At 50.3% G+C, this 24919-nt stretch overlaps 1 protein-coding gene across 2 annotated transcripts in view; it reads left to right on the top strand.

Annotated features, from left to right (window-relative positions):
* DNAH10 (dynein axonemal heavy chain 10) overlaps positions 1 to 24919 on the top strand; it is a 2445728-nt gene that overhangs the window by 1605382 nt on the left and 815427 nt on the right. The window lies entirely within an intron of this gene.

A 24919-nucleotide genomic window follows, 5' to 3' on the forward strand; every position in this document is an offset into this window, starting at 1 on the left:
GATAAGTACTGTCCGAAAGGGAACCAGATATCTTTGGGTTGGGACGTGGGTGAGTTGAGTGTGTCTTTTGCATCATTGTAGAAGATGATTTTCTTTTCGCAGTAATCCACCCTTTAGAGCCGACCCTATCCCACTATATCGCCACCCTGGCTATCAGTAAAGCAAGGATTGTAAAGCGGCTTGAGAGGGAACTGTCCAGACACATCCCAATAGTGTCACCAGCGGAGAAAGTTCAGTTTGTGTAGTCACTTTTCTGATAGATACATCTGCCAGTGGATTCCTCACCTTGTGAATATCCCCCTGTGTCAGCAGCATCCGTAAATTCTTTTTGTAGCTTCGCGCCGACGTGTACCGACGTGACAGAGGCACGACATCGCACGCGACTCCGCTGACGTCACCTACCCCATATGAGGCCCACGCCGGCGTGATGACATCAGTTCCCTTTTTTCCGCGTCGTCGACGCTAACGGTTTTCTAGGGATCGTCCGTAGCTTTTGCAGTAACTTTGTTACTCTGTATTATTAGTGTTTCATTGTCTTCTCTTTTGACATGTCTTCAAAGAAGACCGGGTTTAAAGCCTGTGGGGAATGTGACAAAACCATGTCCATTACGGATCCACATGCATGCTGCTTATGGTGTTTAATCTCCGACCACGACGTCGAAGACTGCCAGTCTTGTAGGAAGATGACACCTAAGGCCCTCCGGGAGAGAGAAGCTAAGCTACTTGTGGCGAAGTTTAAAGGAAGTAAGGAGAAGAAAAAATCGAGGTCGCGGTCTCGACGTTCGAGGTCAAGATCTCGTTCGAGGTCGCGATCGGACTCGTCATCGGCCCATGCTTCGACATCATCTAAGAAGAAGCATAGGAAGAGGTCCCATGAATCACGACATCGCTTGAAGAAGGACTCAGGTTCTAAGCCAAAATCGCAGGTGAAGCTGGTTGAGAAGGTGGTGGTATCTTCGGCTTCGGAAGATCAGGACGCCGGGGGTGAGGCGTCGCATGCAAATTCGCCAGGTTCTCCGAGGCAGACAGCGAATCCATCTCCGGTTCCATTCCATCCTTCAGGTCGGGAGGATGAAGGTGAGCAGGAGGTGGTTGGAGAGGGAGAGGCTCAGTTACCCGAGGGTCTGTTGACTCCGGTGCACCAGCCCGAAGAGGAAGTCGACGTCGTATCGACTCCACGCCCTCAAGAGCAGCCTGGGGGTTCGTACCCAGCCTTCCCGGCTCCAGGTCAGGATCCGACCCATTTCCTAAATGCAATGTTTGGTATATATTCCAGGGCTATGTACCCCTCAGGGGCTCCTGCTGGTGCCATGGGTCCGATGGCGTTTCGTCTGGGTGTTCCCCAAACCTATGCAGCTGCGCCCTTTATGCCGGCTCCGGCGCCGCATTGGCATTTTCCGTCGCCGGCGAGGCCTTCGACTCCGAAGCCATTGACGCCGAAGTCGTCGACGCCAAATCCTTCGACGCCGATTCCATCAACCCTGATGCCGAACCCTGAGCGACATCGTGGGATTCTTCCTCGTCCGACGTCGGGATCGGCGCCGGCACCAGCTCCAACGGAGCCGACAGTGGATCCGACGGCTTCGAATGTGAAGCACAGGTCGAGGCGTGAAGCCCAAAGGCTGATGGAGGAAGAGAGGTATCGTGAGGAGAATTTAGAGGAGGGTGAGCTGCAGGAGCCTGAGGACCCATTTGAGGACCTGACAGTGGCTAGTGGCCTTGAACTGTCCCCTGAGTGGGATTTAGTATCAGTGTCGGATGAACCCTCTAAAGATGTGGCTCCTTACCATGTCGTGATAAAGAACATTGCTCTACCTACTGCTGAGTTTAAATCAAATCTTCTCACAGAGGTCCTTCACTCCCCATCTTCAGTGACTGAACCATTGCTGCCTTTTAATGATGCCCTTAAAGAACCAATTTTAGAGGTTTGGAAGAAACCTGTGTCAGCTCCTGCTGTATCTAGGGCTGTTGCCAGGAGGTATAGAGCTGCTCCTGATGACCCAGAATTTTTGTCCACTCACCCTCTGCCTGAGAGTTTGGTGGTGCAGGCTGCCTGTTCCAAAAGATCAACGGGGGCTTTTCCACAGGTTCCAGCAGAAAAGGAGTCGAGGAAACAGGATCAGGCTGCTAAAAAGGTTTTCTCCTCCACCAGTATGGCGCTGAAGTCCACAAACGCGACCTGCCTGATGGGGCGTTATATCCATGACCTGATGGACTCTGTAAAACAGTTGGTGCCCAAGATACCGGAGGAGGATAGAAAAGACTTCCAGGAGGTAATCTCGGACACTCAGGCTGCAGCAAGGCAGGTGATTCAGAGTGTATTGGACACGGCAGACTCTGTGGCGAGGGTCATGGGCTCTTCCGTGGCAATGAGGAGAGCTGCGTGGCTAAAATTGAGTGAGTTTTTGACAGATGTCCAGTCTGCATTGATGGATCTTCCATTTGATGGGTCTGGTTTATTTGGTAAGAAGGCAGACGCTGCTTTAGAACGCTTTAAAGATAGCAGAGCAACGGCTAAGTCGTTGGGCCTTCAGACCAGGGGCACTTTTGGGAGACGTTCTAGAGGATTTAGCAGATCTTCTTTTCGATCCTACAAGTCAACACAGCAGCAGCCGCAGCAGCAGCAAAACACGCTGTACAGGTCATATGGGGCAAGCAAAGAGCCCGTTCTCGAGGCCATCAAGCTTCCTCCTCTTCCCCATCCCAGCCCCCTGCCAACGCAGCAAAGCAGCCCTAGATCCGCCATTCCGGATCATGTGGGTCCAGTCCAGTGGGGGGTCGGCTTACCCATTCCCTACGAGATTGGGAATTGATTACATCGGATCTTTGGGTTCTCAATCTCGTCGGGAATGGTTATGCTCTTCCCTTTCGGGAATTTCCCCCAAATTAACCTCCTTGCCAGGGTTTTTGTTAGGAGGACCACCTGCTTCTCCTGCAGAAGGAAGTCCTGCCGCTGTCCAGAAAAGGGGCGATAGAGGTGGTTCCGGAGCAGGAGAGGGGTCAGGGATGCTACTCCCGGTATTTTCTGATCCCCAAGAAGGATGGCAGACTTCAGCCAATCCTGGATCTCAGGATCTTGAACCTTTACCTGAAACAGGAAAAGTTCAAGATGCTCACCCTTGCACAGGTTCTTCAAGCACTACTGGAAGAAGACTGGATGGTGTTGATCGATTTGCAGGATGCGTATTTTCATTTTCCCATCCTGAAGTCGCACAGAAAGTATCTCCGTTTTACGGTTGGGTCGCAGCACTACCAGTTTGCTGTCCTTCCGTTTAGTTTTACTACTGCGCCTCGAGTCTTCACCAAGGTGATGGGCAGTGGTGGCAGCACATCTCAGGAGGTCGGGGATACCTGTATTCCCGTATCTGGACGACTGGCTGATCAAAGCAGAGTCGCCGGGGAAGGTGCTCCATCACCTGCAGGAGACAACTCAGTTGTTGCACAGGTTGGGTTTTTCGATAAATGTACCCAAATCTCACCTGGTGCCCTCCCAGCGCAACCTGTTCATAGGTGCGGTACTGGACACTACTGTATGCCGTGCATTCCCTCCTCTTCAAAGGATTCGCGACATACAGGAGATGATTCCTTTATTCTACAGTGGAGCGGTTGTTCCGGTCCTGAAGGTCCTACGTCTGCTCGGTCTGATGGCTTCTTGCATTCTGTTGGTCAACTATGCACACTGGCACATGAGGGCACTCCAGTGGTGCCTCCGCAGGCAGTGGTATCAGCACAACGGAGATCTCAGGGAGTCAGTGAGGATCTCCAGAGAAACTGCAGCAGATCTGTTTTGGTGGAGCGTGGAAGGCAATCTGTCACAAGGAAAGCCTTTTCAACTTCCTCCATCGGTGACCGCAGTGATAACGGATGCATCCACTCTAGGGTGGGGTGCTCATCTGGGGGACCTGGAGGTGAAGGGTCTTTGGTCTCCAGAGGAAAGGTTGCTTCACATCAACCTTCTGGAATTGCAGGCGATACGTCTGGCGCTCAAGGCCTTCCTCCCTTCCCTTCGCGGTCAGTCAGTTCAGGTCCTGACGGACAACACGACCGCGATGTGGTATGTCAACAAGCAGGGAGGAATGGGGTCGCATTGTCTCTGCAGAGAGGCTCTGTGTCTCTGGTCCTGAGTTCAGGACCATCAGATTTGTCTGATGGCAAATCATCTGGCCGGAGTTCTGAACGTTTGTGCAGACAGTCTCAGTCGGCAGTTCTCTGCCGACCACGAGTGGAGGCTTCATCCAGAGGTAGTTCGTCACGTCTTTCGGACGTGGGGAACTCCTTGGGTGGACCTGTTTGCCACTCACGAGAATGCTCACTGCCCGTCATTCTGAAGCCTCCAGTTTCTGATACAGGGAGCCTTGGGGGACGCGTTTCAGTTGAGTTGGGACTCGCAACTCCTTTACGCGTTTCCTCCCATACCCTTGATTCCTCGGGTTCTGAGGAAGATTCGCCAAGACCGGGCCCAAGTTATATTGGTCGCCCCGGATTGGCCAAGAAGGGTGTGGTACACAGACCTTCTCCACCTCTCCTCTCACCCGCCGCTCCGTCTCCCTCACAGGGCAGATCTCCTCTCCCAGGTGGAGGGGCAGGTTCTACACCCCCACCTCCAGACCTTACACCTTCATGCCTGGAGATTGAACGGGGCAACCTGAGTTCCTTTTCTCTCCCACACGATGTGGTGGATGTCATTTTGTCAGCCAGGCGTGACTCCACTAAGTCCATTTATTCCTATAGATGGTCAAAGTTCGTTGCTTGGTGTGGGGAAAAGTCCATTTACCCTTTAAGGGCTCGTTTGTCCAATATTCTTCAATCTGCTCTTTTCTTGGCCCAGCAGGGTTTTGCGGTGGCAACTATTAAGGGTTACTTGTCGGCCTTATTGGCTTTCCTTTGTTTGCCTGACCAGCCTGCTTTGTTTAAGTTACCTATTGTTTTACGATTCATCAGGGGTCTTACCAATACATTTCCTCCTACTCCTTTTATTGTACCTCAGTGGGACTTGAACATGTTCTTACATTTTTGATGGGTTCACCTTTTGAACCTTTACACTCATGTCCCTTGAGACTTTTGTCTTTCAAGACAGTCTTCCTTGTCGCAATTACCTCGGCAAGGAGGGTAAGTGAGCTTCAAGCTCTTAGTTCAAGGCCCCCGTTTTTATCCATTCATGCTGATCGAATGGTTCTTAGGACCAGGGCTGCTTTTCTGCCGAAGGTGGTAACTCCTTTCCACCTGGGGCAATCCGTTACCCTCCCTACCTTTTATCCTCTCCTTCACCCTTCCAAGGAGGAGGAGCGGCTTCATCGCTTGGACCCTAAGAGGGCGGTGAGCTTCTACCTGGACAGCACAAGGGAGTTCAGGTTGGATGACCAGCTATTCATTGGATTTGCTGGCTGCAGGAAAGAAAGATCTGTGCACAAGCGCACGCTCTCAAGATGGATAATTTTATGCATCAAGATCTGCTACTCCCTGGCGGGTAAGGAACCTCCAGAGGGTATAAGGGCTCATTCTACTAGAGCTAAGTCTGCAACATCTGCTCTTTCTAGAGGTGTGCCTGTAGAGGACATTTGCAGAGCCGCGACTTGGGCCTCCCTCCACACTTTCGCGAAGCATTACTGCTTGGATACCGAGGTGAGGAGGGACGGCCACTTTGCGCGTTCTGTCCTCCAAGATTTCTTGGTATAGAAGAGTGGACACCCTCCTCCGGAAGTGGGGACTGCTGTGGGAAACTATTCACAAGGTGAGGAATCCACTGGCAGATGTATCTATCAGAAGAACAAGTTACTTACCTTCGGTAATGCTTTTTCTGGTAGATACAGTATCTGCCTGTGGATTCCTCACTGACCCACCCACCTCCCCGTTGTCCACTCTTGTATACCTTACTTATTGTATGTATTTATATATTTTTATTGTCAAAGGAAATGTTTATTACATTTTGCTTTCCTGCATTGTTTTCGCACTGTGTGTGTTATCTGGACATTGTGCACTGTGTATACTATGTATATTTCTACTGTCATTGGTCCGTCCGTGTGCCTCAAAGGCACGGAAAAATGGGCGGAACTGATGTCATCACGCCGGCGTGGGCCTAATATGGGGTCGGTGACGTCAGCGGAGTCGCGCGCGATGTCGTGCCTCTGTGACGTCGGTCTACGTCGGCGCGAAGCTACAAAAAGAATTTCCGGATGCTGCTGACGCAGGGGGATATTCACAAGGTGAGGAATCCACAGGCAGATACTGTATCTACCAGAAAAAGCGTTACCGAAGGTAAGTAACTTGTTCTTCTCAACCTCAGAGAAGCCTTCTCCCCAGCAATCACTCACCCTGGGCCACCACCAGAGCAGATGAATGACGGTATCTACACTTTGAAACTTACACCTAAAAGGCCCTGTCACAGATGAGATGGTGCAGTAGTTTGGGAAAGGGTTTGGAACGCGTACCATTTTAAGAGAATTCTTTGTATGTGAAGAAAAAAGAGAAGAGATCCTACGATAAGTGTAAAAATCATCACATTGCCTGCAGTGGGAACAAGTGTTTTTGAATCAGACAGACGACATTATTCTCCTACATGCTGACATTTATGATTTTTTTGTGAATGTGGTGCAGATCAGCTGCTCACTATTGCGATCTTCAAAAAACCCATGTTTTGAATCTGAGAGAATTATGTAATGTAATATCTCACACTTTGGTAAAATCAGGATATAAGTGGATGGCACTTCTGGAGACCGGTAACAGAATCATGTCTGCATAGTAGCAAGCAATCTAAACCTCAAAGCTGGCTTTCATAGTGACATATATGTACTATTGAAAAATGTTTGGAATACATTGCAAACTGTAGGTTTTGGTGCTTATTTTTACATTTAAAATTTCACATGAATTCTAAATATGTGCTCAAAGAATAACTTATTTCACAAGAAAAAACAGGGGCATATGCATTTAATAGGGATATCCCCATTGTACATTATAAGGATAATGCAAATTATCATTGGCATGATCGTGGTGAGAAATGAGGCCAGTGGCAGAGTTCTTATTTCTTAGAACTTTAAGGTTACTGTCAGTATCCTACATAAGGTATGGTACGGGGTATGTTTTTCCTTAAAATGCAATGCCATATCCTCCACCTTTCCCCAGTCCTATTTAATTTCATCATTGCTCTGTTACTCCTTCTGGAATAGATGTAAAATCTTTAGTGTGAAGGTAAACAGCCCAATGTGCAGATGTTTATTTGGTGGCACTTTTAAAAGTTGCTGCAGGTCACTATGTGTGGTAGCATGTAGACTGATTCCTCCTTTCTTGTAATAAGCTCTAGCATTACAGTAAATAAACATAAAGGTTGAGAATCATAATAACTAATTGTTGAGAATCTTCAGAGAAGAATACCTGAAAAAAGAGTTAAAGAACCAGTCATTAATTTCCTTGTTTGAAGAACAATTGTATTCTGATGAGCTGGCCTTTCACACTGTCAGCAGCTTTTGTGATAGGCACTGTGTTATTGTGACTCAAGTATAATACAGAGGAGCAGTGCCTAATTTGAGCTGGTGGTTTGCTGGTGCTCAGCGCCGGTCTTTAATTGTCAACACTAGCATTTATGACAGCTGCCACATGGTGTCGCTGTTTGTGTAATTTAAAGATGAGCAAAACAACAGTTATTTGTTAATTCATTATACATTAAAAACAACTAATACATGGCGCCCAAGCCATTCTTATAGCTTTCGGGGCCTTGAACAGTCTGATTGTCAGACGTACTTGTGTGATGGTTAGTAGTTATGTGGGTATGCCATTGGCAATGCTGGCAGGGGTAATAGGTGGTGGAAGCTGTGGTGACCCCCTGAGGAGGGCCCTGTCACGTTTTTGTTGTTTGTTTTTTACAAATTAAGCACTGCATGGGGTTAATCCCTGTTAAAAACTCCTATCTCTATTTTCCTTATTACCATTGAGTTGTGACGTTTCTAGTCATCCGTAATAATAAAATAAGTTGCTGCTTGTGAGAAGTTGGCCTGATATATAGTGCTCACTATTCTAGTGATCACTGTGTATCGTACCAAACAACCCTTATTGATGATTGGTTGTAAATCAACCTTTCAGACCATCCTAGTAGCATGGACACGAGCAGTCTTCAGGCTAAACTCTAGAGGGCGTGTTAAGCCAGCTGTTTTACCATCACATATACCCCTTGAACACCAAGTGAAAGGACACCACACAAGTTGTTATGAAAATAAAGGATATTTATTTATAACAAGTCTACCCTGAACTCTTTATGAGTCAGGGAGCTAAGCACAATACAAAACTCTTACAAAAATACTTTAAGTTGCACAATTTACACAAATGCCCGAGGGGCACGAAAAACCATATACACAAAAAGTGGAATGCGAAATGCTAGCAGGTAAAGTAACAAGATCCAGAGGCTTCAGGATCGCTAGGACTACACTACTGAATCCTAAGATTACGAGCAGGAGGTCTAGGGAGTTCGGGTGCAGAGTGTGCACTCTCACGCGGGATGTGGGAAGAAGTCTATGGATGCTAGCGTTTCTTAAGTTACTGTTTCCGGACGAATCCGACTAGATAGACTAAAAACGACAAAGGATCTGGACACTTGGATAGTGAACCTATGCTGGAGTACCGAAATACTCAAGTTACCTAGCCCAGGGGCCGCGGCTGCATAGGGTTCAAAAGACGTCGGGAATCCTCGTTGGAGTCTATGGAGCCTGAAAGAAGAAGTTGCTGGCAGGCGACCAGTGAAGATGTTCGGTGTGATCCAAGGCTGGATCAGTGAAGGAGACGACCTGAAAGCAGAGGGGACTCAGTTCTTAATCACTAGCCAGTGATTATGTGGGCACCAGGATGGCACCGGATGAAGTCACCTCGACCAGGTGAGTGGGCGACGCTGGACTCTGCAGTCACACGGGCTAGGAGGCGTTGTCGGCGTCCAGGCTGGAGGTGCGAGCTGTCCCACGAGGCTGTCGGCTGTCGGCGATGCTGGACTCAGGATCTGAGCAACAAACCTTGGCAAAGGCAAGCCCACGCGGTGGAGTCAAGATGGCGTCTGGAGTGGACCAGGAGGGTCCGGGGTGCTCCTCTCTTGGAAGGGAGCAAGGGCCAGTCTGGAGCAACCAGACCAGCGGTGAAATCGTCGTGGTACGTCGTCAAGAGGGTCACTAGCCAACGGGCAAGTGACCGGACAACGTGGCAAGCAGCAAAGAAGCAGAAGGGCCCCACGCAGATCTCGTGGATGCTGGGAGACTGGACTTCGGTGCTGGAGCTGCTTAGGGTTAGGGATTCTCAAACCCCAGTGCACTTACTCGAGGGTCTCTCTGGGGTTGTGCTGGAGAAGCGTTGTGCAGGTCTTGAAGATGGCCGGTCCCACGGGTCTCGTCACACCCACGAATCTCAGCTGGGCTGGATGATGTAGGTAGGTAGAGGTCAGAGATGGCAGGGAATACGGGTCTCGTCGAGCTGGGCAGTCTTGATCCGGAGGATGGACTTACAGCAAACCGCAAGAGCTTCGATGGTGCCTGCTGGTGCAGGGTGGCTACTCCTTAGCCACAAGGGAGAGTCTTCAGAAGAGTCAAGAGTTCCTTTCGTGGAAAGTAGTTTCAAGATTCAGAATTATCTAATTTGGGAAGGGGGCCTGCTCCTACCTTTATCCTAAGAAAAGGGGCTGGCACGCGACTAAGTCCTGCCCTATGGGTGGGACTAGGAGGGGGTGGTTACACCCCTCTCCTTTGTCCGGTCTCTCCCCAGCTCAGGGGCTGGTGTGCCCCAGGAACTGGTTTGAGCCGGCATATGCACAGTAAGCACCGGGGTGCCACTTGCAGTCACCTTCCTTTCAGCCCTGCCTACCTGGGATACACAAAATCCTGTCTGGGATGGTGCTAGCACCGCCCCTGACAGGAAACCCTTTGTCCAGGCCTCCGTTGCTGGAAGGACTCCCAGCAGCAGGAGGGCAGACTTGTGTCTCGGTGGCAGCATCCATTTTGTGGAGCTGAGGCTATGTCTGACTTTAACCGGGGTTCACAGTTACATACATGTCGTGTCCCTCTAGAAGGGTGGAATGCTAACCCCGTCGCCAGAATTGGCGAGGGGTTAGTATTCCAATTCGTATGACACCTTACTCGACATGTTTTGATAATGCTATACCAAAGTTAGCATTTAACCACGAGGATTATAATGCACTTAAGAGTATATGGTATAGCGTTATCATGGAACAGCTATTTGGACTTGGTTCCGCAAGCTGCAAACGGGCTCAGCTCATGCCAGAGCACCATCTCACATAATTCCAAGCACTCTGCCTTCAGGATTGATAAGGCCTGCCATAGGAGTGACTGATAGGAATATATGTGTCCATTTTAGGGTTAGATATAGGAATACTAGATCTAAAGCAAAGGGTGTTTACACCACCTTGCCCCAGCTGGCGTGCAGCCAGTTGTGTCTGTTTGGGTGGCCAGCCAGGGGTGGCATAATACATGCTTCAGCCCCTGGTAGGCCCTGGGTACACCTATGCCCTGGATACCTAAGGTATGCTGTACAGGGACTGATAAGGTGGTCCAGTACCAATTGGTAAGATGCACCTAAGGTACATGGTTGTAATTTAGAGAGAGAACAGCTAGGCTGTGGGTCTGATTAGCAGGCCCACAGCCAGGGAAAGTCGTAAATCAGTGAAGCAAAAAGCAAAAATCTGGGGTGGCCATGGGATTGCAGACCCCACTCTCCTACATAACCCCCCCCCCCCCAAACTTAGGGACATTAAACTAACCTTGACCAGGTGAGTCTTCTTGCTCTAAGTGGAAGTACCTGGAGAGACCATCTGCATTACCATGGTCAGTTCCTGGGCGGTGCTCCACTGTAAAGTCCATCCCCTGTAGGGAAATGGACCACCTAAGAAGTTTGGGGTTTTCACCCTTCATTTGATTTAGCCATAAGAGGGGCTTATGGTCGGTCTGAACTTTGAAGTGAGTACCAGACAAGTATGGCCTCAACTTCTTCAGGGCCCAAACCACAGCAAAGGCCTCCCTCTCAATAGCTGACCAACGTTTCTCTCTAGGGGTCAGCCTTCTGCTTATAAAAGCAATGGGCTGGTCATGACCATCAATATTCAGCTGAGATAGAACAGCTCCCACACCCAACTCAGAAGCATCTGTTTGGACAATGAATGGTTTGGAGTAGTCTGGACTCTTGAGAATAGGTGCAGTGCACATGGCCTGCTTTAGGTCATCGAATGCCTTCTGACAGCTAACTGTCCACTGAACTTTCTTTGGCATTTTCTTACTTGTCAGGTCATTAAGTGGAGTCACAATGGTTCCATAATTTCTGACAAATTTCCTGTAATAACCAGACAGGCCCAAGAAAGCTCTGACCTGTGTCTGGGTGGTTGGAGGAGGCCAGTCCTTTATGGCCTGTATCTTGCTCTCCAGAGGTTGAACTTGGCCTCCACCTACAAGGTGGCCCAAGTATACAACTTGACTCTGCCCTATCTGGCACTTAGTAGCCTTGATAGTGAGGCCTGCCTTTTGCAGGGCCTCTAAAACTTTCCTCAGGTGGATCAGGTGATCCTCCCAGGTGGAGCTAAAGACAGCAATATCATCTAGATATGCTGCACAAAAGTCATCCAACCCAGTGAGAACTTGGTTCACCAACCTTTGAAAAGTGGCAGGGGCATTTTTCAAACCAAAGGGCATCACTACAAATTGGTAATGACCTCCTGGGGTAGAAAATGCTGTCTTGGCCTTGGCATCCTCAGCTAACCTGATTTGCCAATAACCAGCTGTCAGGTCAAATGTACTCAAGAACTTGGCAGAAGCCAATCTGTCAATGAGTTCATCTGCTATTGGTATTGCATGGGCATCTGTCTTAGTGACAGCATTGAGACCCCTGTAGTCTACGCAAAACCTCATCTCTCTCTTACCATCCTGGGTGTGAGGTTTAGGCACTAGAACTACAGGACTAGCCCAAGGGCTCTCTGAGGGTTCAATGACTCCCAATTCCAACATCTTTTGTACTTCAGTTTTTATGCAGTCCCTGACGTGGTCAGGTTGCCTGTAGATTTTACTCTTTATAGGCAGACTGTCTCCAGTGTCCACCTCATGTGTGCACCAGTTTGTCTGACTGGGGGTCAGAGAAAACATTTGTCTGTAGGATTGAAGGACTTGCCTACAATCCTGTTGCTGATGCTCAGAGAGGCTGTCAGAAAAGACTACACCATCTACTGACCCATCATCAGGGTTCTGAGTGAGCAGGTCTGGGAGAGGGTCACTCTCTTCCTCCTGTCCCTCATCTGTGGCCATGAGCAAGCCCATGTCCTCCCTGTCAACAAATGCTTTGAGCCTGTTCACATGAAGTACTCTGTGAGGGCTCCTGGGAGTTCCCATGTCCACCAAATAGGTGACTTCTCCCTTTTGTTCAATGATGATGTGGGGTCCAGACCATTTGTCTTGGAGAGCTGCTGGGGCCACTGGCTCCAACACCCACACCTTCTGTCCTGCATGGTAAACAGTTAGGACAGCCTTTTGGTCATGCCAAGCTTTTTGAAGTTCTTGGCTGGCCTCCAGGTTTTTAGATGCCTTCTCCATGTACTCTGCCATCCTGGAGCGGAGACCAAGTACATAGTCCACTATGTCAAGTTTAGGCTTTTTGAGAGGTAACTCCCTTCCTTCCTTCACAAGACATAGGGGTCCTCTTACAGGATGCACAAACAAAAGCTCAAAAGGGCTGTAACCAACCCCCTTCTGTGGGACCTCTCTGTAAGCAAACAGAAGGCAGGGTAAAAAGATGTCCCATCTTCGCCTAAGCTTTTCTGGTAATCCTTTTATCATCCCTTTGAGGGTCTTGTTGAATCTTTCAACAAGCCTATTGCATTGTGGGTGATAGGGTGTGGTGAATTTGTAATTGACACCACATTCCTTCCACATAGCAGTCAAGTATCCTGACGTGAAGTTTGCACCTCTGTCAGAGATCACCTCCTTAGGGAACCCCACTCTGGAGAAAACCCCAACCAGGGCCCTTGCCACAACAGGAGCTGTAGTGGTTCTAAGGGGAATAGCTTCTGGATACCTGGTGGCATGATCCACTACCACCAGTATAAATCTGTGCCCAGATGCTGTTGGGGGGTCCATTGGTCCAACAATGTCAATCCCCACTCTTTCAAAGGGAACCCCCACCACAGGTAGTGGTATAAGGGGGGCCTTTGTTGTGCCACCTGATTTGCCACTGGCTTGGCAGGTGACACATGAACGACAAAAGTTCTTAGTGTCCTCAGACATATGGGGCCAGTGAAAGTGTGGGGCAAGCCTGTCCCAAGTCTTATTCTGGCCTAAGTGACCTGCAAGGGGAATTTCATGGGCCAAGGTGAGAAGGAAACCTCTCAGAGACAAGGGGATGACCAGCCTCCTGGTAGCACCAGGCTTGGGGTCTCTTGCCTCAGAGTAAAGGAGTCCATCGTCCCAGTACACTTTATGGGCACCTGTGGCATTACCTGCAGCCTCAGCAGCAGCCTGCTGTCTGAGGGGTTCAAGAGAGGAACAGTCTAACTGTGCCTGCCTCAAGTCTGCCCTGGAAGGGCCCCCTGTCCCAAGAAACTCAACCTGTTCAGGCTCAAGCTCTTCTAGGACAGTTCCTTCTGGGGTCTTGGGGTCAGTCTCCTGAGAGAGCTGATCCATCACCTGAGGCAGGGGGGAAAAGTCAATCTTACCCCTACTGCTCTTTTTCTTGGGTAGTGTCTGGTCCATTGTTCCAGGATCCAGCACTAGTTCAGCTGGGCATTTCTTGGCCTGTGACCTAGTCACAGCAAGGACATGTGCTGACAAACCTAACATTTCCACATGAGTCCTATACTCCACATCTGACCATAAGGAGGATTCCAAATCATTGCCCAAAAGACAGTCCACAGGGAGGTCTGAACTAATAACAACCCTTTTGAGGCCATTTACCCCTCCCCAGGAGAAGTTAACAAGTGCCATACTATGGGAGGTAGTGGCATTGCTAGCATTGGTCACCAGGTAGTCTGCTCCCAGTATTACCTGGTCAGGGTCCACAAAGTTAGGTGTCACCATGGTGACACTGTTAAACAAAGGGTTCAGGCAGATCAGGTCGATTACCCCTTTCAAGGTTTGCCCGGCGTCAGCCGCTTCTCACCCAACTCACGATTATCAAATAAAGAGGCAGGCGCTGGAGACTGGAAGGCAGGAAACAGGAGTTTATTTCCGACGGAGCAGAACACATCAGATCAGACAACGAGGTATCGTTTCGAGGTGCTCTAACCGCATCTCTGAGGCCTGGCCTCTTATACACAGTTTTATGGCTTTATTACATTTGTGACATCCGTGGTATTGCTTTGAAGTACGGAAAAGGCATCTTTGGAATCCCCGGTTCAGGCCCGTTCCCACACATATCTACAGTAGGAGTCCCCACCCCTAATCTCAGCATGATGGCTATCGCGCAGCTGGACATTCCGCTGGGAACAGAAGTGCGGGTAATTGATCGGATCTGGGGGTGTGAGGGCATTGATTAATCCCCGCTCCTTTGAAGTGAGGCGAGGTCCTACTGTAGGGGCAATAAACTGCATCTGCTGGGCTAAGTGATGGCCTGGGATCAGGTCGAACAATCGGGCAAGGAGGAAGAGGTTATCAAAGGGCCTGTTTTATGAATGAGATGAAAGGGTGTGGGGGGTTCAGCACGGGATGTTGCTCGGAGGCAGGGTCGCGCTGGAGGTGCGTTTAGGGCCCAAGCAGGAGAGACCGGGGCTGTCAAGGGGGGGGGGGGTGTGCTTGCGAGGCCGGGGAGTGAGGGGGTGAGACGCGCTGGCTATCGGCAGTAGGCAGAGAGGCCATGGCACCTAAAATGGCTGCTGCGCATATTTGTGCGTGTGTCTGAGGAAATGGACAAGATGGCGCAGATGATGTTCAGCTCACAAACTAGATTTCAACAGTCCTCCCTTTTAACATGTCTCGCCAACTTGTCAATTCGGATCTATCCCCATAAGGCCACGTATTTCTACTTCATAGAGGGGACTCATATGTTCAGTTCCAAAGTCCAAAGTCTTAGGGCACATGCAGTTGGCAATGAGTGAACACAAAGGTGGCAAGCATTGAATACCTAGGCAACACCCACACAGTACCACGACCGGTATCAAGATAAATGTAAACAACCTCCATCCCCAGTCCTTCAAAGTACCCCAGAACCAGCTCCCAAGCGACCATCCTTCCTGCTCCTGGTGAACCTCAGAGGAAAGTCTGTGGAGGTGCTCGATTGCTTTGTAGACTGAGGGCGAGTTATCTGGCACGTAGGTGCAACTGCTAGACCCGATGATGCGGCATGCTCCTCCACGGTCGGCTAGAACCACATCTAGAACAAGGCGGTTCTGAAGAGCCACCAGGCGGACTGCCTGAAGCTCGGCCGTATTGTTAGTGAGGATGCCAGTCGTGATGTTCATGGTCGTTTCTACTGCCTGGGTCAGGTGTTGGATGGCGCGGCTGTTTGCCATTGGGCCCCACAGAGGGACAAGTCCCTCCACTGCATCCAGGAACTGTGCTCCAGTGGAGTCGGCTTGTTCAATGTCTCTTGCGCGCTTCTGCCGGTGATGGTTTGCTGGGGCCACGTACGTTGGAGGGAGAACGAAGGCGATGTAGCAAGTACCCCCCCAACCTTTTGGAAGCCAAGTGTAAGCTTTGGTGCCACAAACAAAGTACATATTCGGAGAAGCAACAAAGGAGGGGGGATCAATCGAGTCCAATGTTCTGGTGATGCGGCAGGAACTGTGGCCCACCAGCTGTGTTCCCAGGCCCTCGAGGCACACGAGGCCCGTGACGTTGATAACAGACAGGGCCACAGTCAGTGTGGCAGCAGTTCGTTTCCGTAGGTAGGAGAAGGTGGGTCTGGCTGGATTATGGAACACCTGCATTTCGACTCGTTCTTTGGCAGGGATGTCCATCTGGAAGGAGGGACCAGAGGTCAAAGGACAGAAGGGAGCAGATGTTCTTCCGGTTTTGTTCAGCCAGAACCCATGGTAGAAGTGTGATACTGTTTGACCTGAAGTGGCGTTGTCCTTGTAGCTCTCTTGCAAGAGAATCAACCAGGCAAGGCAGGAGCCGTGAACTGAGAAAGGGGAAGGGATGAAAGGGATGGAGTGTCCGGTGGCATGCGGGAGCAACCCGCAGATCCAGCAGTTGGTGGTGTTGGCGGCAAGGTTGTGTTGGTGCAACAGTTGCACGAAGGAATTGTTCCAGAACTCCTTACGCCTTTCTCGGAGCTGAGGCGAAAGGGAGATCAGGTGATGCTCTTTCATAGTGGTTGGCTGTGCAGTGGTCAGCAATATCTGATCAGCGGTTGCGCTCTCTTCCACGATCCAGAAGGAAGTCATGAGGAGGAGGCAAAAGAGGAGGACAATGAAAAGGGCAATTGTCTTCGATTTGTGTATACTGTCAGTCTTTGGGTTCCGGTAGTGGGTATTTCTGGTTGCTTCCATCATCTTCTTATCTGGCGCTTCCATCATCTTCGAGGTGCTCGGTAGTGGGCAGAACCGCAGACTTCGTTTAGCTTCTCTCCGGGTAACCCTTGGTTGTGTTTAGGCTACCGTTCTGAGGTTCAACTCAGTCTGTGGTCTACTTAGCCGAAGCTCCCTCCCTTCGACGCAGGAAATACCCTTCCCTGGATGGCACAGTGGGATCAGAGATTTTTGCAAGTTCAAGTGCCTCAGTATCAGGATAACAGTTCAGTGATGGCTGGTCTTTGTTCAGCAGTTCTTCTTGGGTGCTGACGTTTTCTGTTGTGGCCAGGGTCGAGGAGACCTTCTTACAGTGGTGTGCGTGCAGCCAGTGTCGTTTCCCCTTCACTCGAAGAGCCGTCCGGGTGGTGATCAGTACTTGCCAGGGGCCCGTCCACTGGGGTTCCAGACTCTTTGCCCGTTGGAAATTTCGGATCAGCACATAATCCCCCGGTTGGATATCGTGACCCGGACCCCTGGAAGCATCGGGGATGGCCTGCTGCACCTGCTGATGAATGACAGACAATGTTTTAGTCAATTTGCACAAGTAATCAGACAGTAGGACGTCCGGGACGTCGTGAATGGAGGTCGGTTTAGGGGCAGTCCAGAGGTTCATCGGTCGCCCAAATACAACCTCGTAGGGGGTCAAATGGTGCTTAGTGGGAGTGGAGCGCATCGATAGCAATGCCAGTGGTAGGGCATCTGGCCATTTAAGTCCTGTGGTGGCCACTATCTTCGACAGTTTTAGTTTCAGAGTGGCGTTGTGTCGCTCAACTAAGCCAGCAGATTGGGGGTGAAAGACTGCATGAAACCTCTGTTTTACACCCAACCCTTTCAAGATTAGTTGGATAACTTCAGCGATGAAGTGGGGGCCGTTGTCGCTCCATAGAATTCGACAAAGACCATAGCGAGGGAAAAACTCTTTCAGCAGTACCTTGGCAGTGGTCATGGCAGTGTTATCACGGGTTGGATAGGCTTCTACCCATTTGCTGAAAGCACACACAATGACTAATACATACTTCAGGCTTTGGCATCTTTCTAGTTGGATGTAGTCCATCTGGAGGACCTCAAAAGGATGGTCGGAGACCCCAAACCCTCCCCGGGGTACCACAGTTCCTTTCCCAGGGTTATGTTGCAGGCAGATAAGGCATTGCTGGACCAGGCGTCTGGCTGAGTCGGGGATTTTGTCGTTGTGCCAGACCTTGGAGACGAGTTCGGTCATGGGGGCAGATCCTATGTGTGCAGGGGAGTGAGCCATAGTCAGTATGGGGATCAGGTATGAATTGGGTAGCAACCATTTGTTAGTGTCCTTTGTCCGCCAGCAGCCTTCATCGTCTTTCATTCCCACCCGTGTCCATTCAGTCAATTCGTGTGGTGAGCTGGCCATCTGGATGTCCCTAATCGTTTCCCTAGCGCCAGTCCATTTTTCTGCTTGTGACCTGGTCACATACATGCGTGTCGTCGTCCTATTCTCAGCTGTGGTTCGGGCGGTGATGTCGGCCAGTGCGTTTCCCTGTCCGACTAAGTCTGTCACCTTCCTGTGTGCCTGGCATTTGATTACAGCTAATCGTTTGGGGAGGAGAACTGCTTCAATCAGGGCGGACACTAGATCTCCGTGGAGGATGGGCGTGCCGTGGGACGTCAGGAATCCCCTTTCTCTCCACAAGAGTCCAAAATGGTGAACCACTCCGAAGGCGTACTGGCTGTCCGTGTAAATGTTTGCCGTAGTCCCTGTCGCTATAATACATGCTCGTGTGAGGGCAATCAGTTCTGCCGTCTGTGCGGATCGTTGCGTGATGCGGGCGGTTTCAACTACAGTTCGGGCTGTGGTAACTGCATAGGCAGCTGAGGTGGTGCCGTCGGGGAGTTTTATGCAAGAGCCGTCTACCCATAGCTCTCCGTCAGGGTCTGTGAAGGCGGTGTCTCGGAGGTCAACTCTACTCCTAGTCTGTTCGTCTGTGAGGGTCACACAGTCATGTATGGGGGGGACATTTGGGTCGTTTTCGGGCAGGAGCAACAAGGTGGCTGGGTTCAGTGTGGTGCATCTTTTCAGCGTGATGTGGGGTGCAAGCAGAGTCAGTTCGTATCCGGTCAGTCGTGCGCTAGTCAGGTGTTGCGTCTTAGTCTGGTTTAGGAGGGTGTCAACAGCATGGGGCACTAATACCGTGAGGGAATTCGAGAGTACGATCCCCTCACTTTGTCGGATAGAGACAGCAGCGGCAGCTACGGCTCGAAGGCAGGCAGGCAAGGCTCTCGCTACGGGGTCAAGGGTGGCAGAGAAATAGGCACATGGTCGTTGCTTGGGGCCAATAGTTTGAGTTAGGACAGACAAAGCGCACCCCTCCCTTTCGTGAGTGTAGAGAGAGAAGGGCTTGGTGTAATCGGGGGTTCCTAGGACTGGCGCAGAACAAAGGGCGTCTCGAAGTTCTTTGAAGGAGGATTGGCATTCGGGGGTCCAAGGGAGTGGGAAGGGGACATCTTTGGCTAGTAGGGAAAGTAGTGGCTTTACAATGAGGCTGACATTTGGCAACCACTGCCGGCAGAAGGAGGTGAGGCCTACCAGGGAGCGGACTTGTTTCTGGGTCTTTGGGACAGGGGTTTCTAGAATGGCCTGAATTCGATCGGGTGTAAACTTTCTCCCGTCTTTGGACAAGAGGTGGCCTAGGTAGGTGACCTGGGGTTGGCAGAATTGCAACTTCTTCTTGGAGACCTTGTGGCCATTTTCCGCGAGGAAGTGCAGGAGTTGGATGGGGGCTGTGACTGCAAGTGGAGTGGTGTCGGCCGCCAAAAGGATGTCATCGACGTACTGTATCAACACCACTCCCTCCGGTAGCTGAACGGCGTCCAGCTGTCTCTTGAGGGCCTGGCTATAGATGTTGGGACTTTCAGTGTAACCTTGGGGGGCTCTACAAAATCTATATGAGCGGGATTTTAACGTGAAGCCGAAAAGGTAGCGGCTGTCTGGGTGGATGGGGATGGAGAAGAAAGCGTTCTTGAGGTCTATTACAGTGAAGGTGGTGGCTGTGGAAGGAATCAGGGTCAGAATGGCGGCGATATCTGAGACTACGGGGTACTGAGGTACAACTACCTTGTTGACCTCTCGAAGGTCGATGATGAAGCGGTACGCTTTCTCATCTCCCTCGCCCTGCTTCTTCACAATGGGTAGGATAGGGCTGTTGCAAATATTGCTGACTACTTCCTCTACCACTCCTGCCTCTACCAGGGACTGGATTATCATTACCAATGCCTTCTCACCTTCGGGCGATATCCGATACTGTGGGAGTTTTGGGAGTATCGCATCTTGGCGAACAGTTATGCGCACGGGGTCGATCATCATTCGTCCTACATCAGCGTCAGTTTTAGCCCACAGATACAGAGGTAGAGAGTCAAGTAAGGATGCGTCAGTGTCAGAGATGGAGAACATGTGTCGTGCGGGATGAGGTCTGAGCAGAGTCGGGTTATCGTACAGAATGACTCGAACTCCGTCTTGTGAACACCTGATAGTAGCTCGGAAATGTTTCAGTTAGTCAAGTCCCATAATGGCATCGGGGGGATTGGAGGAAAGCAGAAATGTCGTGTCAGTGGGGTTACTGTCCAAGTCGAAGGAGACCGGTGCGGATAAGGGGTTAGTGGAGGGCGTTCCATCAAAGCCTATTGATGTTATGTGTGAGCCAGACAAGGGTGCCCTTGGAATCAGTCGTTTAGATAACGCACTACGTGTCGCGCCAGTGTCTACCAGGAATGGAGACTTTGTACCTAGGACCTTAGCGGTGACATAAGGACCTTGCTGGTCAACATAGAGCTCGACTGGATCCCTTCCTTGCCCTTGGCAGTCCTATGCAAAGTCGCGGGCATTGTCGCAGTCAGACTGTTGGCACTGATTCTGTCGGGGACGGTCAAACGTGTTCGGTCTGCCAGGTCTGTCATTGTTGGTGTCGTGGGTGTGCCCTCGTCCCTGCCCTCTAGTCCTGGGGCCATTCGTCATGTCCCTCGTCTCTTTATTTTTAATCATTTCCAGGAGAACCGGACATTGAGACTTCCAATGGCCAAATCCTTTGCAAAACGCACACTGGTTCTCATCGAGGTCTGTTCGTGGAGCGCCGGGTGTGGGTGTGCGGTCTCTAGGGGGTGGATTTCTAGGGGCATTCGACTGGTAGTTTCCTCTATACTGTTCCCTTCCTGTCGTCACTCCTTGCAATTGAGCAATCATCACTCGTTCTTTCAAGTCCTTTTTCTTTTTCTCTGTCGCCCTATCGTTCTCGTTCTTTTGGTGTTCGTAGTACTGAGCCATCTGAAGGATAGCTGCAGGTTTGGAGGCCCCCCAACTACTCTCGCTCGTCTGTAACTTTTGGGAGACCTCTTGCGATAGACCCTTTACGTAGTTTTGCACGAATAGGTGTTGTCCGGTTGCAGTGGTCATGTCTTGGCCACTGTAGTCGGAGAGCACTGTTTCAAATCGGGAGAAGTATTCTGATACGTCTTCCTGGGGTTTCTGACGGCAAGCCGTGACTATCGACCAGTCTACCTTCTTCTCTGGGATCAATGTCTTTAGCTTCTGAACTATTTTGTCCGGGAGTTCCAGTATGTCTTTTACAGGTTTCTTTCCGGGCTCTCGCTGTCTATCTAGTTCACTGAGTTGATTCCAGGTATGTCCGAACAGATCTGTGTGGTCGGTTTTCCGGATTTGCTTCCACACGTCAGCCGGCAGACATAGCCCGAAAAACAAGTCAATGTCCGCTAGAGTCATTATTGTTGAACCCAAGGCTGTACCTAGTTCGGTATAAAATGCTGTCGGGTTCTTTCTTAAATCGGGCAGGGTTTGCCTAAAAGTTAAAATATCTTGCCGATCCCATGGTTGATAAACCCAGTTGTACACAACCCTCCCCTTTGCATCTGCGTGGTTGATATCGTCGTTTGTTCCCTGACCTCGCGGGGGAACCCAGTAGGGGGCGGCTTCTCTGATAGGCATCATAGTGGTGGCTACTTCTGATGAGGACCCAGTCGTGTCAGGGACTGTAATCTTAACTTCTGGTTTCTGTTCCGTGAGGTGGCGGAAGACCTCAAGCGTTTGCATGAAGAGGTCCGTCACGTCATGCTCAGCCTCGTCTCCAACATTGACTTTTCTATATAAAGCTGTCAGCTTAGCAGGACCCTGATTCTGATACCTATCCTCATATGCGTTCAGAGTGTGGTAGCTAAACCGTAAAACGAAATGCCGTCTGTGACTACCGGCATGTGAATTGTGCATATCTATCGTGTATTCTTCGCTCTCCTTCCGTTCTACCAGTGTCTTTACTATCTTGTCAATTCCATCCCGCTCATCCTTGCTCAATCTACTCAGTCTGGCTGGTGGCTGCTTGCTAGTCTCGAGCTCATCTGATGTCGTTACTAATGCGGTCGGTGCGGAGGCGGTGACGGCTGGGGTACCAGCTCCAAGGTCATTCTCATTTGCACTCGGAGCTGGCAGGTGCTGTACTAAAGGTTGGGAGGGGGTATATGGGGGGGGCATGTAGATGATCGGAGGACCTAGCAGTAACTCATCGTTCGCCCGTTGTTTGGAGGGTAGCTCAGGGTAGAGCGTAGAGGGGGTCCTAACAGGGCATTGGCCTGCCGACTCAGATTCCTGCTTCTGTCTGGCCTCCTTTCTTTCTTTTATTTCTTCTTCTAGTTTCTTAGCGGTCAGGTGGGCTGCCTTTCGTAACTCTTTTCCTATTCTTGCTTCTTCTCTTTTCTTTCGTTGTTCTGTTTCTTTGCGCCACATGCCGAAACTATCAAGCATAGTGGGCGTGATCGAAGGATCCTATCAGTGGCCACTGACTTTCCTGATCCTTTTTAGTATATTTATGCCATAACTTACTATAAGCTACGGCGACTAGTCCATACTTTAAAAACATGTCCTTATTAGGGGTGCCCTCCAGAGGAGCCGGATGATCCACCTCTAATAAGCGGTCCGGGCTGAACCAACTACTGAACAATGGGGAGAAGATAGGCATGACGGGTTACAATGGGGACAAAAGTCTGCACTACCTATCCTTCACTACTTTGCGAAGACTAGACAGAATATTTCTATTCTACAGTATTCGCAAATAGGGAATACCCAGAGAGAGAGAACCAATTCCAAACAGTCAATGTTCGGACAAACAATCAATCAATCAAATGAGGAATAAAATAGGCGCGACGGGTTACAACGGGGGCAAAAGCCTGCGCTACCTACCCTTTCACTGTTTACAAAGACTAGACAGAATATCTCTATTCCACGTTATTTGTAAGCAGAGAATATCTCCACAGAACCAATATCGAACAATCAATGTCCGTTCAATCAAACAATCAGTGGCGAGAAAGAAATAGGCACGACGGGTTACAACGGGGGCAAAAGCCTGCGTTACCTATTCTTCACTATCTGTAAAGGAGGACAGGATACGTTTATCCTTCCCCGTTTGTAGACAGAGAATTCTCGAGAAAGCAATCCTCGAACAAACAATGTTCGGGCAACCAATCAATCAGTGGGGGAGAAAGATAAGCACGACGGATTACAACGGGGGCAAAAGCCTGCGTTACCGACCCTTCACTACCTGCAAAGGAAGAGAGAATACTTTCTATTCCTCTCCGTTTGCAGACAGAGAATCTCCAAGAGAATCAACAATTCGGAGAGTAATACTAGTATTTTCCAATCAATCAATCATATATTTCACAGTTTGTCGTGTTACACGACCTTACCCGGACCGCATGGACAGTTTCCTGTCTTCCGATTCCAGCGCCCGATCGTCCTCTATCTTCTGTCGCGGCACTCCTGATGGTTCCCAGTCAGGACCGTAGATCACTCGAGAGAGGTCTGTTCGGAACCAGTGAAGTTCGGATGATCGGCTGCCAGACGAGGGTCTATCGGGCAGGTGCACTTCCCGATCGTTGCAGTCGTTCACTCCGTCGTCAGGACCTCTCCCTCTGGATCCACGTGTCGCTGATGGGCCCCACGTTTGGGACGCCAATTGTTCAACAAAGGGTTCAGGCAGATCAGGTCGATTACCCCTTTCAAGGTTTGCCCGGCGTCAGCCGCTTCTCACCCAACTCACGATTATCAAATAAAGAGGCAGGCGCTGGAGACTGGAAGGCAGGAAACAGGAGTTTATTTCCGACGGAGCAGAACAAATCAGATCAGACAACGAGGTATCGTTTCGAGGTGCTCTAACCGCATCTCTGAGGCCTGGCCTCTTATACACAGTTTTATGGCTTTATTACATTTGTGACATCCGTGGTATTGCTTTGAAGTACGGAAAAGGCATCTTTGGAATCCCCGGTTCAGGCCCGTTCCCACACATATCTACAGTAGGAGTCCCCACCCCTAATCTCAGCATGATGGCTATCGCGCAGCTGGACATTCCGCTGGGAACAGAAGTGCGGGTAATCGATCGGATCTGGGGGTGTGAGGGCATTGATTAATCCCCGCTCCTTTGAAGTGAGGCGAGGTCCTACTGTAGGGGCAATAAACTGCATCTGCTGGGCTAAGTGATGGCCTGGGATCAGATCGAACAATCGGGCAAGGAGGAAGAGGTTATCAAAGGGCCTGTTTTATGAATGAGATGAAAGGGTGTGGGGGGTTCAGCACGGGATGTGGCTCGGAGGCAGGGTCGCGCTGGAGGTGCGTTTAGGGCCCAAGCAGGAGAGACCCAGGGCTGTCAAGGGGGGGAGGGTGTGTGCTTGCGAGGCCGGGGAGTGAGGGGGTGAGACGCGCTGGCTATCGGCAGTAGGCAGAGAGGCCATGGCACCTAAAATGGCTGCTGCGCATATTTGTGCGTGTGTCTGAGGAAATGGACAAGATGGCGCAGATGATGTTCAGCTCACAAACTAGATTTCAACAACACTGGCACAAGTGTCCCTGTAGGCCTGAGCCATTTTTCCATTAATCAAAGGCGTCTGCCTGTACTTGCCCAGAGTACTGGGACTTATTGTAGGGGTCATATTCATGTCCCCAGTACAAACAAGAACAGCCTGAGTAGGTGTTCTGACTAAGTCAGAGCCCGCCTCAGTTCCCAGGGTTAACCCCACTATAGCCTTGGGAGGATTACTACCACTACTAACTGAACTAGGGGGTGCAGGTGCCTTAGGGGCAGTAGTGGTAGGAGTTGGGCCTTTCTTGGTGCACTCACTAAACCAGTGAGTATTACTTTTGCAGTACTGGCACCAGGGTTTCTTCTGACCATTCTTCTTCTTTTGGGAATTCTGGGACCCACCCTCTTTAGATTGTTGGGGCCCTGTTGAAGACTTCTGGTCATTTTGCTTACTCTCATTACCCTTTGGATCTGCTTTCTTCTGGCCACCACCCTGGTTCTGGTTCTGCTGCTTGACCCTTGTCCTGACCCATCTGTCTGCCTTCTTTCCCAATTCTTGGGGAGAGGTCAGATCTGAGTCAATAATGCAACAACTGATTCTGACAATTACTTAAGATTTGTTCTCTCATAA

Source organism: Lissotriton helveticus, chromosome 11 (genome assembly GCF_964261635.1).
Source record: "Lissotriton helveticus chromosome 11, aLisHel1.1, whole genome shotgun sequence".
NCBI lineage: Eukaryota > Metazoa > Chordata > Amphibia > Caudata > Salamandridae > Lissotriton > Lissotriton helveticus.